Genomic DNA, 15,284 nt, shown 5'->3' with positions numbered 1-15,284 from the left:
GTGAAAACTTATTGCATCACAAAGTAATAGATTTTCATTGCCACAAAGACATTTCCCCCAGTGCATCTCTGGAGCATCTTTGCACACATTCCTACAGCAATGAATTGATCCCTTATCCCTCTCAGCAAGTTACGGATTGTTGCCACAGACAAGACATTGTAAACAATATTGCTACATGCAAGTCAGACTTGCACATTCTCGTGTTTTTTCTTATACATCATAAAATCACCTTCTCAAGGAAAAACACATTTACTATACAAATTCAGTGAAACATACTTTGCTACATAATCACTCATTTCCTGGCTGGCACAGGGGAGAGGTGCTGCTGCATTTCCAATGAAGCGCAGTCTGAGAAGTGAGCTAGTTGCTGGACAAATTAAGCTAAAGACTAGGAGCAGGACTCTCCCTATGGGACAGTTTCAACTGCTCTTTCAGAGAGACTATTTGCTCCCCATCCAAGAAACAGTTTCTCTTCAGTCTGCTTTTCCCCACAGCCACCTCAGCAACCTTCCTGGCTCCTGCAGCAGCTTTCCTCCAGAAAGGGAAGCCGAGGACTGCCGGAGGTGAGTGTTCCTGCTGGGGCCTCCGGACAGAGCAGCTCAGCTCCCTCAGGGACTTCCCTGGAGACTAAATTTGCTGACTGCACAGATCCCCAGCTCTTGAGAGGACTCATCGGCAACTGCCTTTCCTGTGTCACAAACATGTGATTGAAACTGAGCTTTTTAGTTTGAATTAAAAAAAAAAAAAAATTCTCTGCTGCCGCATCCCAGGATTAAACACACTACAAACCCCTAAAACAAATGCTGAGGAAATAAATTATCCTCTCCGATTCAGTAATACTTGGATGTGTATGCAGAAAATCAAGGACTGTAACAAAGTTGCTGATCACCTAACAAAACTAAAGCAGGACCATACATAGTACATTTGGCAAAATTCTTGAGAAGCATGAATCCTTAAAGTCAGGCTTCACTGCACTTATCCATCAAATCTCTTGCCTTCAAAGGGGGCTCAGCACACTGCAGTCCTATCACAATATATTTAATCATGAGAAGTTAGATGATATAGACTTTTCTATCCCTATCCAACAGTTCACGGACTCAAATATATATGACAAACAAGATATTTTACGCCTCCTCAGTCACTGCCATTTCCAGGTACAGGTCCCTCCTGCCTTTGTTTTAAAAAGAAGTGGGTGCCTGTCTGACAAAAGCACTGCTATACCTGCTGATTTTATTGGCACATACCTTTCATATTCAGAGCAGTAGCTGTGGGAGAGGAGCATTTGAGAATTTGCCTTTGTTCTCAAATGCAGATTCATTCATGTTTATTCCACTGAATTTTAATCTAAAGTATAATTTTCTGCAAATGCCACTCTGATTCTTTTTTCCAGCTTCCAGAAAGTGAAAAGATTTGGCACAGGGCCAAAAGAGACAGAAATGTCTGAGATAGTTCCAACTGCACCTAGAGAGCTTCTGCTTTGCTTTACAAAGCTCCTGGTCTCCATAGCTACAAAAAAGTTCAAAAATAATGATCAACTGTTACCTTAAATGCTCCCATCCAGAATGAAAAAATAAAAATGCTCAGAAGCTCCCAGTCTGACAGCCCACTGGAGCATGACTCCACTTCTTTCCGCTCCTGTGGACTGACTCCATCCCTCTCTGGATTAGATGATGCTGGACACTCCCCACTTTGCTCTGGGCAGAGCTACAATTTGACACATCTCTGTTGCAGCCCAGGATGCAGATTGCACTCCCATGCACGTATCGATCTTATTAGGTTTTAGATAGACATTGTTTGCTTCTTTTGGCTGCCTCAAACTATACAGCTGGCAGCTTTGACTTTGCACCTACCCTAACACCATTAGCTAGCAATAGGCACGCAGGAATCCTGCCCAGGCGCTGCTGCCATCTCTGCACTCCCTGCTGTCCTTGCTCAAATCAACAACCTGGCCACCTGGCAGCTGGGTCCTCCCTGCGGCCAACCCAAACACTGCCCAGGCACCCCCAAACTAGGGACTGCCGCACAGTTTTCTATGCTTGGGTGGAGTAAAAAGCCTGGGCAATTCACACCTCTCTGAACGGCAAACAGTGACATAAGCTAAGGGACCAGTTTCAAAGCTCACATAAAGCCCTCTGTCAAAACCAGAACTGGAGGCTGTGATCTGTTAATTAGGCAGATCAAACAGAAGGTAAAATACAGGCCATGGAAAGCTAAGGCCACCCCACAGTTTGCTCCAATACAGACGAAATTCTGTTTTCATTTATGAAAGGGGAAAGAACAAAGTCTCTGACTCTGACTTAAAAAACCCAAACCAAAACAAAAAACAATCCCCAAAAATCCAAACCAAGCCAAACAAGAAAAAAAGCAAAAACCCAAAGCATTTCAGAGATACCCATTGTGCCCCACAACTGCTTGCTCTCCCAGCTGTCCTGGAGCAGCAGGAGCTGTGATGAAGCACGGATGAGAAGAGGCTCCCACCGTCACTGATTGTAACTCTCAAGGATACACGTACACCCGGCTTGACACAAGGCTCATTGTACTATAGTGTGTTCAACCCCTCTTTGGCTCTTTCTGTCTGCACCCCAGCGTGTGAAGACGAGAAAGAGAGATGTGTTACACCCAGGGTGGAGGGGAAACTGCCACCATAAGTCTCCTGCCAGAAGGCAATAGCTTCACATGTACCACCAAGTAGAGGACATGGGGTCTCTGCCTTTTAAAGATGCTGGCTGAATGCTTTGGCAGGTCGTTTTTGTTTGCCTACTAGCAACCCTACATGCTGATGAACAGGTGTATTAAGTCTTGACAACATAATAAATTCACCAGTGCATAGTGACATACACCAGGGCTGCCGCACAGAGAGGTCGTATAGATAGGCCAGTAAAAAAAAAAACCACCCCAAAAAACCACCACCAACAACAACAAAACACACCAACCAAACAAAAAACCCCGAAAGTCCTCAGATATGGTCTTTTGCAGCAGGATGTTTGCTGGCTGAAGAGGAAATTCAACTGGAAAACAGCTTGCTGTATTATTTTTCTAAAATCAAGCAGTTGTTGTTCAATAACTGTTGGCTTTGTTTTGTGGGGTTTGGGATTTTTTTAGCTCAGTACCCTGTTTCATGACAAAAGTATTATGAAACACTTTCTACAACTTTTTCCTCTATAGTGTAGAACAGGAAAAAGAAGAGAAACCATGCATGACATAGATGACAGAGCAGAAATTATAAACAAATTTTGATACCAGAGAATATGTGACTTCAGTAAATCTTCCAAACCTGACACCCCTGAGTATATCCAAATAGATCTATTAAATACATTGAGGTTTGAACCAGTCCCATGGAAATGAAAGCATCCGTTTCAGTTTAGAGTAACTAAGAGTATTATAGAGACTTGCACTGACAGGCAAGTAAAAATCCCAAACTGCAAAAGGCACCTGAATGACAATACAGTGGCTGACAGAAGTCTCTTCTGCAAATGCATGATAGTCCCTGCCAGCATCTGCAGCAAAGACATTTGACAGTTGACAAATTTGCTGTGCAAAAGTCACAAAGCTGGATCTATCCTTAGCATCTGAGCAAGCAACTTTAATATTAAACTTTAATGAATTATGTTTGGCAGCTATTTAGTTATTCTGCCCAGTTCCATAAAGGTGTTAGCGTTGCTCAGGGAGCCAGGTTAGAACCCCAAAAAGTTTTTGTCAACATCTTACCAGGCTTCTGCTGTTGTTTCATCCCATTCCACTGCTGGTCCTTCCAGCATGGCCTTTGAATACCTGTCAAGCTCATTTGTACCCAAGAAGGAAGCAGACAGGTTTGAAAGTGAAGGGAGATGGCTTCACCACTGTGGAAGAGAGCAGCGATAGGATTCCTTTTTTACTGAATTGGTTTTAGAATTAGCAGAACTGCTATTTATTTATTTATTGACGACCAAAATATCATGATAATCAGTTTGGATTTCCCAATTATTTTTCCAGAGGAGGTCTCTCCACTGCAGGAGGAACAGGAACACCACCTCTTACCAGCTCTCGATTTTCACACACCCCAGCAGAATACGACGGCAACTCTTTGTTTTTGTTGAAGAGACCATTCACTCAACTGTTCTCTTGCCTAGCAACTTTTCTTCAACCTCTTTGATGGATTAGGATAAACAGTCATAGAATATTATTAAGGTTATATATTTATAACTTGAATTTTCTCTAGCATTTGTTAATTTTTCCATACCAGGACTTCCAGGGAAGGTATTCCGCTTGCACTAGCAGTGATTTTTATGCCAAGTCATCAGGGTAATTTGTTTATTTGTGAAAAAGGTATGTTTAAATCAATACCTTCTTACATGCAGCTCCTTCATGGCTTTTCCCAGCAATGTTCTTTTCTGCCTCCTCTCCATACAAACTTGTGATGAACCAAGCTGCAGATAACATTTAATCTATGCAGACTACAAGAAATCATGTTTGCGTTGGGCCAGATAGCCAGATTTTTCACCACTACACACAACATAACAAAACCTGGCTGCTCTCGGGCAGACAATTTTCTAAATTGAATTCTAACTATTTATTAACAGATCTTCTATTCATCTTTCGTTGTCAGTTTCAGATTTCTCAAAAATCTTTCCCCATGTGTGAGACTAGGTGATTTGTATGCATAGGCTGTGCAACTGAACAGATGGATCTGACAGCAATGGCATATTCTTCCACAAAAATGACAGGATAATAAGTGGAGATCTTGTTAAACTTGGCTACTGTTAATGTAACTGCTTGTTTACTAATATTTCAAAGCAAGTCAGGCTTACTGACAGTGCTTTACCTGCCAGTCACTGAGTGTATTTGCAGCTGCCTTTTCTTCGGCTTAAAGAAATAAAGAAAAAAGAAATAACAGGACTTTCTAGAGATAGGCTGGCTTCCCAACGCCTCCTTAAATAATTCAACTGTTATTGATCAGTATTTGCAATCAAATACATAGTGAGAAGCAATTCAGTGCAAAACCACAAGACCAAACAATCTCTTAGAAGCAAAAAAACCAGCTTAATTTTTTTTTCTTAGGAAGAAAAAGCATCAACTGTCTTAGTATGCATTTGTTTTCAACAGGAGACCAGAGTTTTATTTTAAAAAAAAAACAAAACAAACTAGCAATGCCAAGTCCAAAAATAGAGGGGTTTAGAGGGCCTGGATTCTGATAAACAACACAGTGGAAGGCATTTCTCCTGACTTGTGCTTTCTCTGGTTTTCAGAGGAATTGTGTACAAGGTAGTCCCAAAGGAGGTTTAAAACACTTTGGAATATTCTCCCCGGTCACTTACTAGAATGCCATAAGTGAACACAAATCCTTTTTGATTCTTTAGTGGTTCTGGGTCTAGGCTGAACCTTGCTATCCTTTCTCTGTTATTACCCACGTAAGAATACCCCAGCATCTCCCTTCCTCTAGACCCACCGCTCAAGCCATCGACAACACACCATGCAGGCCTAAGAACAATCACTTATCTGAATGTAGTAAAGCTGTGGCTGCAGAACAGGACATTTTCTTTGTAATTTAATGAGATATGAGAGTATTAGAATAATACTGAGACAACGTATTGTCACAAAAGAATGAAGATGAGGATGTAACCTGCTTTTTGGCACAAGTGCTGCAGCAGGTAACTCATGCCCTTAGAGTTTCAATTCCAGCTTTAAAAGTTCAGTTCACATTCAAAGATTGCCATAAAGGCTTTAATGGACCGACTTACACATTAAGTAATCCTGCTTAGTTCAGTATAATGTGATAAAAATATCAAGTGTGCTTTCTGTTAGGATTTTTTTTTACATTTAAGTACCTGTCATACCCCTGTAATGATAAAACTTGTTGCTCTAAACCAATATGCATCTTAAAAAGTATAGGCAAGAAGCAAATTTCCATCTGTCAACACCCTGAGAGTATAGGAAAATACAGATGAGCTCCTCCAAGCCTTTCCGCACTCCATCTCTGGAAATGATAAAATTCCAAAACATAGGGTCCCTGAAATGCAGGCTTCACAATGAACATGGGCGAGTCAGGGCCAAGCTGGCATTAGAGGGCAGAGCTGGAATGATCTGCCTCCTCCTTGCCAGGGTCCAGCTCCTGGAAAAAGACAAAAGACATTCATGTCTTCTAATAAACTTGCTGTCCATGCTTACCAGTAACAAATAAGTCCTCTTCCCCCTCCCTCAAATCCCTTGTTTTCTTCTCCTTTGCCCACAGAGGCTAACCTGGCTCTGTAGCACTTCTGTCATTTCTACTTGACTAGTCTGACTCTGCCTCCAGAGCATTTTGGCACGCGCACAGGGGCATGAATACTTTTTGGGTGTCTAGATGCAAGGTTGCTAGAGATCACCCAGCAAGCAGAGAGACTTTTCCAAAGATGCTGCTTAATTACAAGTAATTAGAGAGGTAACGAGCCTGTAGCATCTCAACAATGGTTTTCTTGCCACTATCACATCCTTCTCCTTTACTTTATAGGGATAATTACCTGCAGATTTTCTTTTTGGAAATCCCTTCTTCAAGCATTATCTTTCAGCATCACCTGCCTTGATTAGAACCAGCCTTAAACTCACTGGAGTTTAGCAGCAAGCACACATCACCCTCCCTTTCCTCCTTCAGCAATACCTAGAGCAGAAATTCACATAATCCAGTATTATATGATACTAGCTTGTATCACCAACACCCTGACCACATACCACTGCACTGGTTTTGGTACCTTGGCTCTGGAAGACAAAAATATATTATTTGTCTGGTCTTATTCCTGCTGCATAGGTGACTGGATGCATTCCTTTCAATAGATGAAAGGATAGTCTCATTTTATTCATCTGACAAGAACAAATTCCTCCTGCTGCCCCCTTCTACAGTCATAAGGGAGAAAGAGATTGTTGGAGACCTCACCAACACCTATCCTGAATACAGTGATAAACCTTGGAACCTGATGGAGCCTAGGGCTACCAGTCTGATATGAAATTGACCCCCTTGATCAAGGGTTTTCCATATGTGCAGCTCCTTAGCTACTGAACTACTCGGAATTACATGGCAAAGTTTTGCTGGCAGAAACTATAAATCTTTCTAGAACGTATATCCATTCAGCAACTGCATTCTCTGGACTTAATGTTGAGCCTGGCAAGGCTTTAATAGATCAGAAACCCAGAACTGCCATGCTTACAGCATTGTTTTCTACAAGTCACAACAGCACTTTCTCCACAATTCTTTCACTTTAAAACAAATGAAAATATATTTGATGTGTATGAGCAATGACTAAGAATTTTGGCCTAATTTGAACTGTTTTATAGCTCAAACAAAATACACAAAGTTATTCCTTGCATTCAGAAGCAGAAATCGGCCATTGCTTGTATTTATTCATCCTGCTAAGCATTAGGATCTCTATTAAGTGCAACAGAAGGTGCTGCCAAAACCATCAGAGAGATAACAACCATTTCATTTGGCACTGGAGTGAATCCCTCTGCGTGGTTCCTAGCAAAGAGCTACAGAGAAGGGTTTGCATCCTACTGGCCTGATAATGTATGAACTCAAATTACTGGCAAAAGAAACACACGCTTTCACATCTTTTGATTAAAAAAAAAAAAGTGCTTTTCAGCAAGGAAATAAAAGGGGCAATTTACTGGACATGTGTGTATCAGGCCCTTTCCCTTCACTCCTGCTGTCAAGTCTAGCAGTGTTTTGCTGCAAAGCTGGCTCAGTACAGTGCTCGGCACAGAGAGACTAAACATGGAGACCAGAGGCAAAGGAGACTGCTGAGGATTTATCTTTCAAAATAAAAACTATATTAATGAGTTAATCTTGCTTTATTGCATGAAAGCACATATTGGCTTCATGGAAATCCAGAAAGATGAATTCCTCCACAACCTCCTCTCACTGTTGCGGATGGGGAAGGATCCCACCGCAACAAAAGGTGTCATGGCTTCAGTGCTCCCACAACTCAAACATGGGGTAAATCAATGCAGCAGTTTTAACTCTCAATCACCTGGCTTTACCTGCACAGCCCCGAGAATTTTATTTGTCCCCTGTACTCCTTGAAGAATGCTGGCAGCCTTACCCCAAACTGCTCTCACTTTTAGGCATTTTTAGTCCATCAGCAGGATTCCCTGTGTTCACTTCAGCCTTTCTAGTTGAGGATAAGATCTCTGGAGAACACCACTTTCTGGTGGCATTACATTTCTTCACCTGGTAAGATAACATGACAACAGGTTCTCTCTGCTCATGCTTCATAAATACCCCTCAAGCACTGTGCATTTTGTGTGTGTGTGTGCAGGACTAAGAGCCAGCGCTGCGACTTCTGGCTCTGCACTCCAGCTTTAGAAAGCTAATGAGCACCCAATTAAAACCAGTCACCTTGTGCATACAGCCAAAGAATGAGTCTTCTCCAGAAGGCAATATGCATCCAAGTGGGCTGAACCTTTACCCACTGACTACACATATCAAAACAGAATATTGTAATGATTATCTTCCAGGATTAGGAATGCAGCTAATTAATGCAAAAGCCTCATTTTATGCAAATTCTATGCATAACTAGGTTCTCACTCAAGCTATAGAAAAAGAAGTGGGAGGACAGGTCAATATTGCTGCTATTTATTTAAATTAATTCAAAACAGCACATGTACCCTCACCCTTAAGAGGGCTCGGCACATATTTTAAATATTTAACAACTTAGTCCCAAGACAAAATAAATACAAGGGTATTAATTACCTTCCTCTCTACTCAGCAGCACCTTTATTTGAAGATCAGATATGGAAAAGTACAAGAAACCTGAAACACGTTTTAAGTCAAACTTCCATCTCTAGAGTTAGCCCTTTGAACAGCTTTAAATGGAATGAGTCTACGTAAGTTGTCAAGAGACAGACTCCCATCCTAGTGTACATCTGGGGAAACTCCATCAACTTCAGTAGTTACACCCCAGACCTGAACTAACTTAAAGAACCCGGTTTTAGCACTTGATTGTATTCCCTCGTTTTGCTGAACTCTGCCCTGCAAGAGGATCCACTTGGATGCAACTAAATTTTCTTTGTACTGAAAAAAATATTAGTAGTCCTGAAAATAAAAGTCAAATTAACATGACTTGCAGACACTCTGCAACTCACAGAATCACAGAATCTCAGATTGGAAAGGACCTCAGGGATCATCTAGTCCAACCTTTCTAGGAAGAGCGCAGTCTAGACAAGCTGGCCCAGCACCCTGCCCAGCCAAATCTTAAACGTGCCCAACGTGGCCAAGTCAACCACTTCCCTGGGGAGATTATTCCAATGGTTCACTGTCCTCAGTGTGAAAAATTTTCCTCTCGTGTCCAATCGGAATCTCCCCAAGAGCAATTTGTGTCCGTTCCCCCTTGTCCTCTCCATGTGACTCCGTGTAAAAAGGGAGTCTCCATCTTCTTTGTAGCTACCCCTTAAGTACTGGTACATGGTGATGAGATCCCCTCTGAGCCTCCTTTGCTCAAGGCTGAACTCCCTATATTCTGTTTTCTCAGCAGTGTTAATTTTCAGCAGAACTTCTCCACTGAATTTAAAGGTGTCACTTTAGACTAATGTATCTTTAACTGAAATAAGATTTTTACTATAAATGTTTAAGATGTGAAGCACTAAATTAAAAGAAAGAATCCACTTTAAAAAGCCTGTAAGTCAAATGAGCGCTTGAAAACTACGCATGAATTAATAATCTGCTTCAAGACATCTGTTTCCCTTAAAAATGTGCTTGCTTAAGACTATTATTCCTTAAAACAGGATCTCATAAATACTGTCTGACTTTACTGACAAATTTAAGTCTATATCCAGATGTACTTAAATTAACCATCCAACTAATGCCGTTACAGAACAGTGCATGAATCAGGAACAACAGAGCTTCAGGGAAATAACTGCCACACAAAGGCAACCAAGCAGATCTAATTCAGTGCTTTATCTCTAGCACTGTTCTTAAGAGGGAAACAACACAAAGTCCCATGCAATGCTGAGTGAATGTTTTGTCCAAGTTGTGGGGCTTTTCTCCTGAAACTTTCTGCTCTTTTATACCACTGCACAGAGCAGGTGGCAACTAGCAAGTTGCCCTTGACCATCTGTGGTGCAGCCTCCAGAAAGCATGTCACACCGCTCGTGGAGTAGAGGGATGTTCCAGACCCCTGCATGACCTAGACCCAAAGTTTTGGGCTGTTAGACACTAGGGTTCCCAGTTGTGGTGTCATTTGGTACACAGCCACGTTCCCTGTGCACTAGCATTAGATCTTACTCTTTTGAATATGAAGGGACTAGTCCCATGTCACTATAAAGTCTGAAACAGAAGTTCATGTTACTTTTAAATGCACCCACCAGGAAAAACAGGATTTCTCTTTATTTGCAAGTGCTCAGCAGAGCAACTTGCACAAATTTAGTCAATTCAGATTCTTAAACTCTTAGAGCATTTCCACCATTCCTTAGCCCTATGTCTTCACTGTACACGCATACAAGTAAACTAAAGCAGTGAAGGCAGGCATTAAATCAATGTAACTCCACTTGCAGAAGAGGCTGACTGTACTCCTCAGGCTGGATCTGGACCCTAGAAATACTGTTAGGGCTACAGCAGTGACTGAGTCAAGTCACACTCGAAGACAAGTCTCTGCTGCAAAGAGTCTACATATTAAAAAACCCCAACTGTTCCTTAAGCAAAGAACTAATAAAGGCACTGCAATAACTACAGCTGCCCTCCCTCCCCTCCCTTCCATGACCCATTCTTACTCATACAAATACATACTTGTACATCTGACATCACAATACTTGCAAACAGACAAGAAAAGGCAAGGTAATTCAGCAGTAAGCTGTACCTGGACTGCAAATTCCCCTGTTTGGTCCACAGCCATACCAGATACTAAATTCACATATTAAAGAACACATTTCAACTTCCATGGCTTTTTACAATTGAAAAAAAAAGTCCGTGTTCAACTAGGCCAGCACAGGCACAGCCCATTTTGATTTATTTCTGTCTCAATCAACACAGGACTTTAAAAGATAATCTGATAGAAACTCAATTTATTTCTCCTTCTGCATGTCTAAGCAGATCTATAATCAGTGTAATCACTTTGCCACACTTTTTTCTACATGTGGACTGAGGGTGCTGAACATTGTTTTCCCTGTTGCAAACAGGAACAGCATTAAAATCTTATCAAAACAAGTCCAAATGAGCATTGGTCCAAGAATAAAATTGACCCAACATACTTCTGGGGGAAATTCTGTCTGTTCTTTCTGTGATTTTCATTTTTTTTTTAAATTGAATGTTTTACTCTTTAACAGTTTAGTCTTATTTAAGATGAGAATAGGAAACTAACAAAGAAAGCTCCCCAACCAAAATATTTTAGGATACAAAGTATATTTCTCACCAGAAGGATTTATGATCCTGTAAGCAGTAAAATTTTCATAGATGCCCGTTCAGAGTGAGATCAGAAAGAGAGACTTGAGGATGAAGTAGGTTCCTAAACCCAGGGATCTGACCTGCCATTTAAGCCCCTGGTCTGCCTCAAGCCGGGCTCTGACACACAGCAGAGCCTGGGACGTAAGGATACCTCCTCGGCTGCTGGCGTGCCCACACCGTGCCCAAGAGCCATGGGGCATTCTCAGGGAAGCAGGAGCAAACCTCAGTGACCTGCGGCACCAGCTCTCAGTAATCACAGTGATGGACAGGTGCAGAAAGAGGCACACTAACAACCAGTTATGGTCACACCCTTCTGCAAAAGGAGAGCACCAAACCAGCCTTGAGCTTGTTAGCATCCAAACAGCATCCACACATCACCTTGTGCTTGGCCCTCACAGGAGGAAACTTCGCAGCAGCTAATATAAGAACTGCAGTGAAGAAAACCAGAATTTTTGGGGTTATGGTTTGGATTTTTTTTTCCCAATGTTGTTATTTTTGTGAGGAGGTGTTTTGTTTTGGCTTGGTTTTTGTTTGTTTTGTTTTGTAAACTATCTTGGAAAAGCTGAGGCTTCTCTGGTCAGCAGTAACCCCACCTCAAGCACTGGGCAGCTTTGCCATCCTCTCAGAGCTGTACAGGCAGACTTTGCAAAACCTGATTTTGAAAATACAGAATTAAAATGTAACTCCTGAATGATGAGCATGATTTATCACCTTGTCTGATCAACTGCATCGGTCACATCACACCACCCCAGCACCACTGAAGTGCAGCATGACTGGCCATAATGAAATGAATGCTTTCAAAAATATTGTTCAATCTATTCACTTCTGTTTCTCACATGTTCTAATGCCTCAAATGAATGCCTTCCCCATCCCATTGTGCACACACAAATCACTCCTCTGGCTACTGCTTTACTTCTTGTTCGACACATTGTGGTGAATCTGACTGGGCAACAAACACCTCCCCAGCCTGTCAGGATGAATAGAAGAAACAAAAACTTTCTAGCAGATCTTTTCCCCTCTTTGCAGTGCATTTCTGTCAGAACACAGGCTCCTCTGCCAAGAGTGAAGAATGTGAAATTGGATCCCTAACACTAGGAGTATTTTGTACTGCTCTTAAAAGCAGGAGCAGTAGATGTGCCAGTAAACCATCACATAAAGGTAACTAGGGACCCTTCTTACTTTTGAATAAAAAAGGTAAATTTCTTAAGAGTAATATTCCAATCTCATTCTTGCTGCTATTAACTGTTCTCCGCAGATTCTTGAACAGATTAATTTATGCATTTATAAACCAGAAAAGTAATTTAGGCATGCTAACCCAGGATGTGAACTACCAGCCTTTACTAGGTGAAAATAATTGCTTATTACCTTCTTCTGATTTTTCCTGCTAGGCAATAAATGTATGCATTTGATGAGAAAGTGTAAAAACACCTTCAGAATTCATAACGTATTCTTGCTTTTAAAAATACTTGGCAAGACATACCAGCAGTACGGATCCTTAGTGAAGAAAACAAATTGTTTCTTCTAGCTACGTGCAGTTAGGATGGAATGCAGCTTGAAAAGGAAGCTTTAGAGGAAAAAAATCCACTCTCAGTTGCTATTGAAGGAATAGGAAACAAAACACTACAGAAATTAAGAATCCGTTAAAAAGCTGGTTTTTTCTTCTTTCAAGAGAAAGAATTTGAACTGAGTAACACCTTTTGTTTTTTGTTGTTACTTCAAAACAGAGCTTCTGAAATAAGAGCATGAAATAATCAAAAGAATTATCATTTGCATTGTTCTTGGTGCACTGGCTTTTCATTTTCATAAAGGTCATTCACTTTTTTGCAAAAGAGATAAATAACACTCCTTTCAGCATATGCATAATCTTAACACGGTCAAAGTTTCCAACAGCACTTAACCATTCATGCAATTTATTTATAGCTCCCTCCGTCACTGGGCAAAGGAGATCTTGGCCCTGGCCATTTGACTGATTGTTTAGGAATAGTCATAGACAAAAGCTTGTCATTATTTGTGAGAGTTCCCAGCAATCAATTATTCTGTTCAGAATTAGGGAAAATGACAGAAAAAAATAGCAAATTAAACATTTTCAACAGGCACGTGCATCCAAGGGTTTAAAAATAATTGGCTGAGGGAGATGCCCCAATAGTTAATTTTTTGAATTTTCAACTGTTCAGAAAGCTGCACAGCACTGAAATAAAACTAGTAGGTACCAATATTTAAAAGTAAATGCAACAAAGAGGCAACTCTTGCCTAGGAGACCAATATAAAAATTAGGCAAAGTAATGAAAGTAACTAAAAAAATTAAGGAAATATTTCTTTAGAAAGAGTCAAAGGAAGGCAATGTAAATAATACCAAACAAAATGGGATTAAAGAACCTAAATTTACCGGACATCTTGGTTTTTTATGAATTATAGCCATTCAGTTCATACTGCTAAGAGTGGTGATGATTATGTGTTTAGTCTTCCATAAAGCATTTAATCAGATGCTTCATGATATTTTAATCTAGAGACTTGAATGACACATGATCATTATGACACTTGTTAGAGGAGCACAAAGCTGGTTAGCAGCCGGACCTCCAAATGGAGCTACAGACAGTGAATCAGTGGTGAGTAAGAGCATTTGTATTAGAGTCCGGTAAGACACACATATTGGCTCTGTGCTGTATCAAGGATGTGAAGAAAAAGCTGTGTTAAATTGGTAGTGATTAAGGTTTGCAGAAGACAAAAGTTTGAGGAATGCAAAATAATAAACAACAGATTTCTGAGCTGGACAGCAAGGTAAGATGGTAGCAAGGAAAAATACACTTCTCAATGTGAAGGATTAAAATGCAAATTATATTTACAAAATTAGAACTCCACCATCTAAAAAATAAAAAAAAATAGTTGGGAGACATGATAGAAACCCACTGAACAGATGCTTCAACAGCAATATTGCAGCCAAAAAAAGATAACATGCCCTCACATTATAAACAGTCTGGTAAAAATGTCATCTTCATGCTTTCCACTGACATAACTGCCCCTGACATGCTGCAACTGGTTCTGGTGCCTAGAGTTCTTGAATGGTGCTGGAAACTTCATAACTTTCATGGGAGACCTTCTGGGAATGAATAAAGTATTTTCAAATGAAGGACTTCAGGGGGTTGATCCATGTAGGATGTCAAAGAGGCGGCTGTAATTTCATGTTTACGAGAGAGAAATTTGTGTGGTAGGAGCCCTTTCAATTGAGCAGTCAAATAAAACATCATTTCATGCTGGAAAGCGAGCCTAGACAAATATCAACCAGAAATGTTTGTTTTTAAAGCATTGGAATAAGTTGAAGCTTGCAACAGATTCTGCATCAAAAAAGCCTTCACTAGATAGATTTTCAAAAAGCTGCAGCCTTGTTCATACATGACTTAATTAATTTTGGGGAAGGACTAAAAAAAATGAATGCTGCTATGAATGTCTGAATTGTGGCTTGCTGGTCTGTTCCATCCATATATCTAAAAATCCTGGCTTTGTACAATGCTTCTTGTAATCTATACACTAGATGCTCACTGTTGTGGTTTAACCCCAGCCAGCAACTAAGCCCCACACAGCTGCTTGGTCACTCCCCTCTGGTGGTATGGGGGGGAGAATGGGAAGAGTAAAAGTGAGAAAACTCACAGGTTGAGATAAAGACAGTTCAAAGGGTAAAGGAAAGGTGCATGAGGAAGCAAAGCAAAACAAGGAATTAATTCACTGCTTCCCATGGGCAGGCAGGTGTCAGCCATCTCCAGGAAAGCAGGGCTCCATCACAAGTAATTGTGACTTGGGAAGACAAATACCATCACTCCAAACGTCCCCCTCTTCCTTCTTCTTTCCACAGCTTTATATTGCTGAGCATGACACCGTATGGTATGGGACATCCCTGGGGTCAGTT

This window comes from Phalacrocorax aristotelis, chromosome 7 (genome assembly GCF_949628215.1).
Source record: "Phalacrocorax aristotelis chromosome 7, bGulAri2.1, whole genome shotgun sequence".
In the NCBI taxonomy this organism is placed as follows: Eukaryota; Metazoa; Chordata; class Aves; order Suliformes; family Phalacrocoracidae; genus Phalacrocorax; species Phalacrocorax aristotelis.
The sequence above is the reverse complement of the archived record's forward strand: the minus strand, read 5'-3'. Positions refer to the sequence as shown.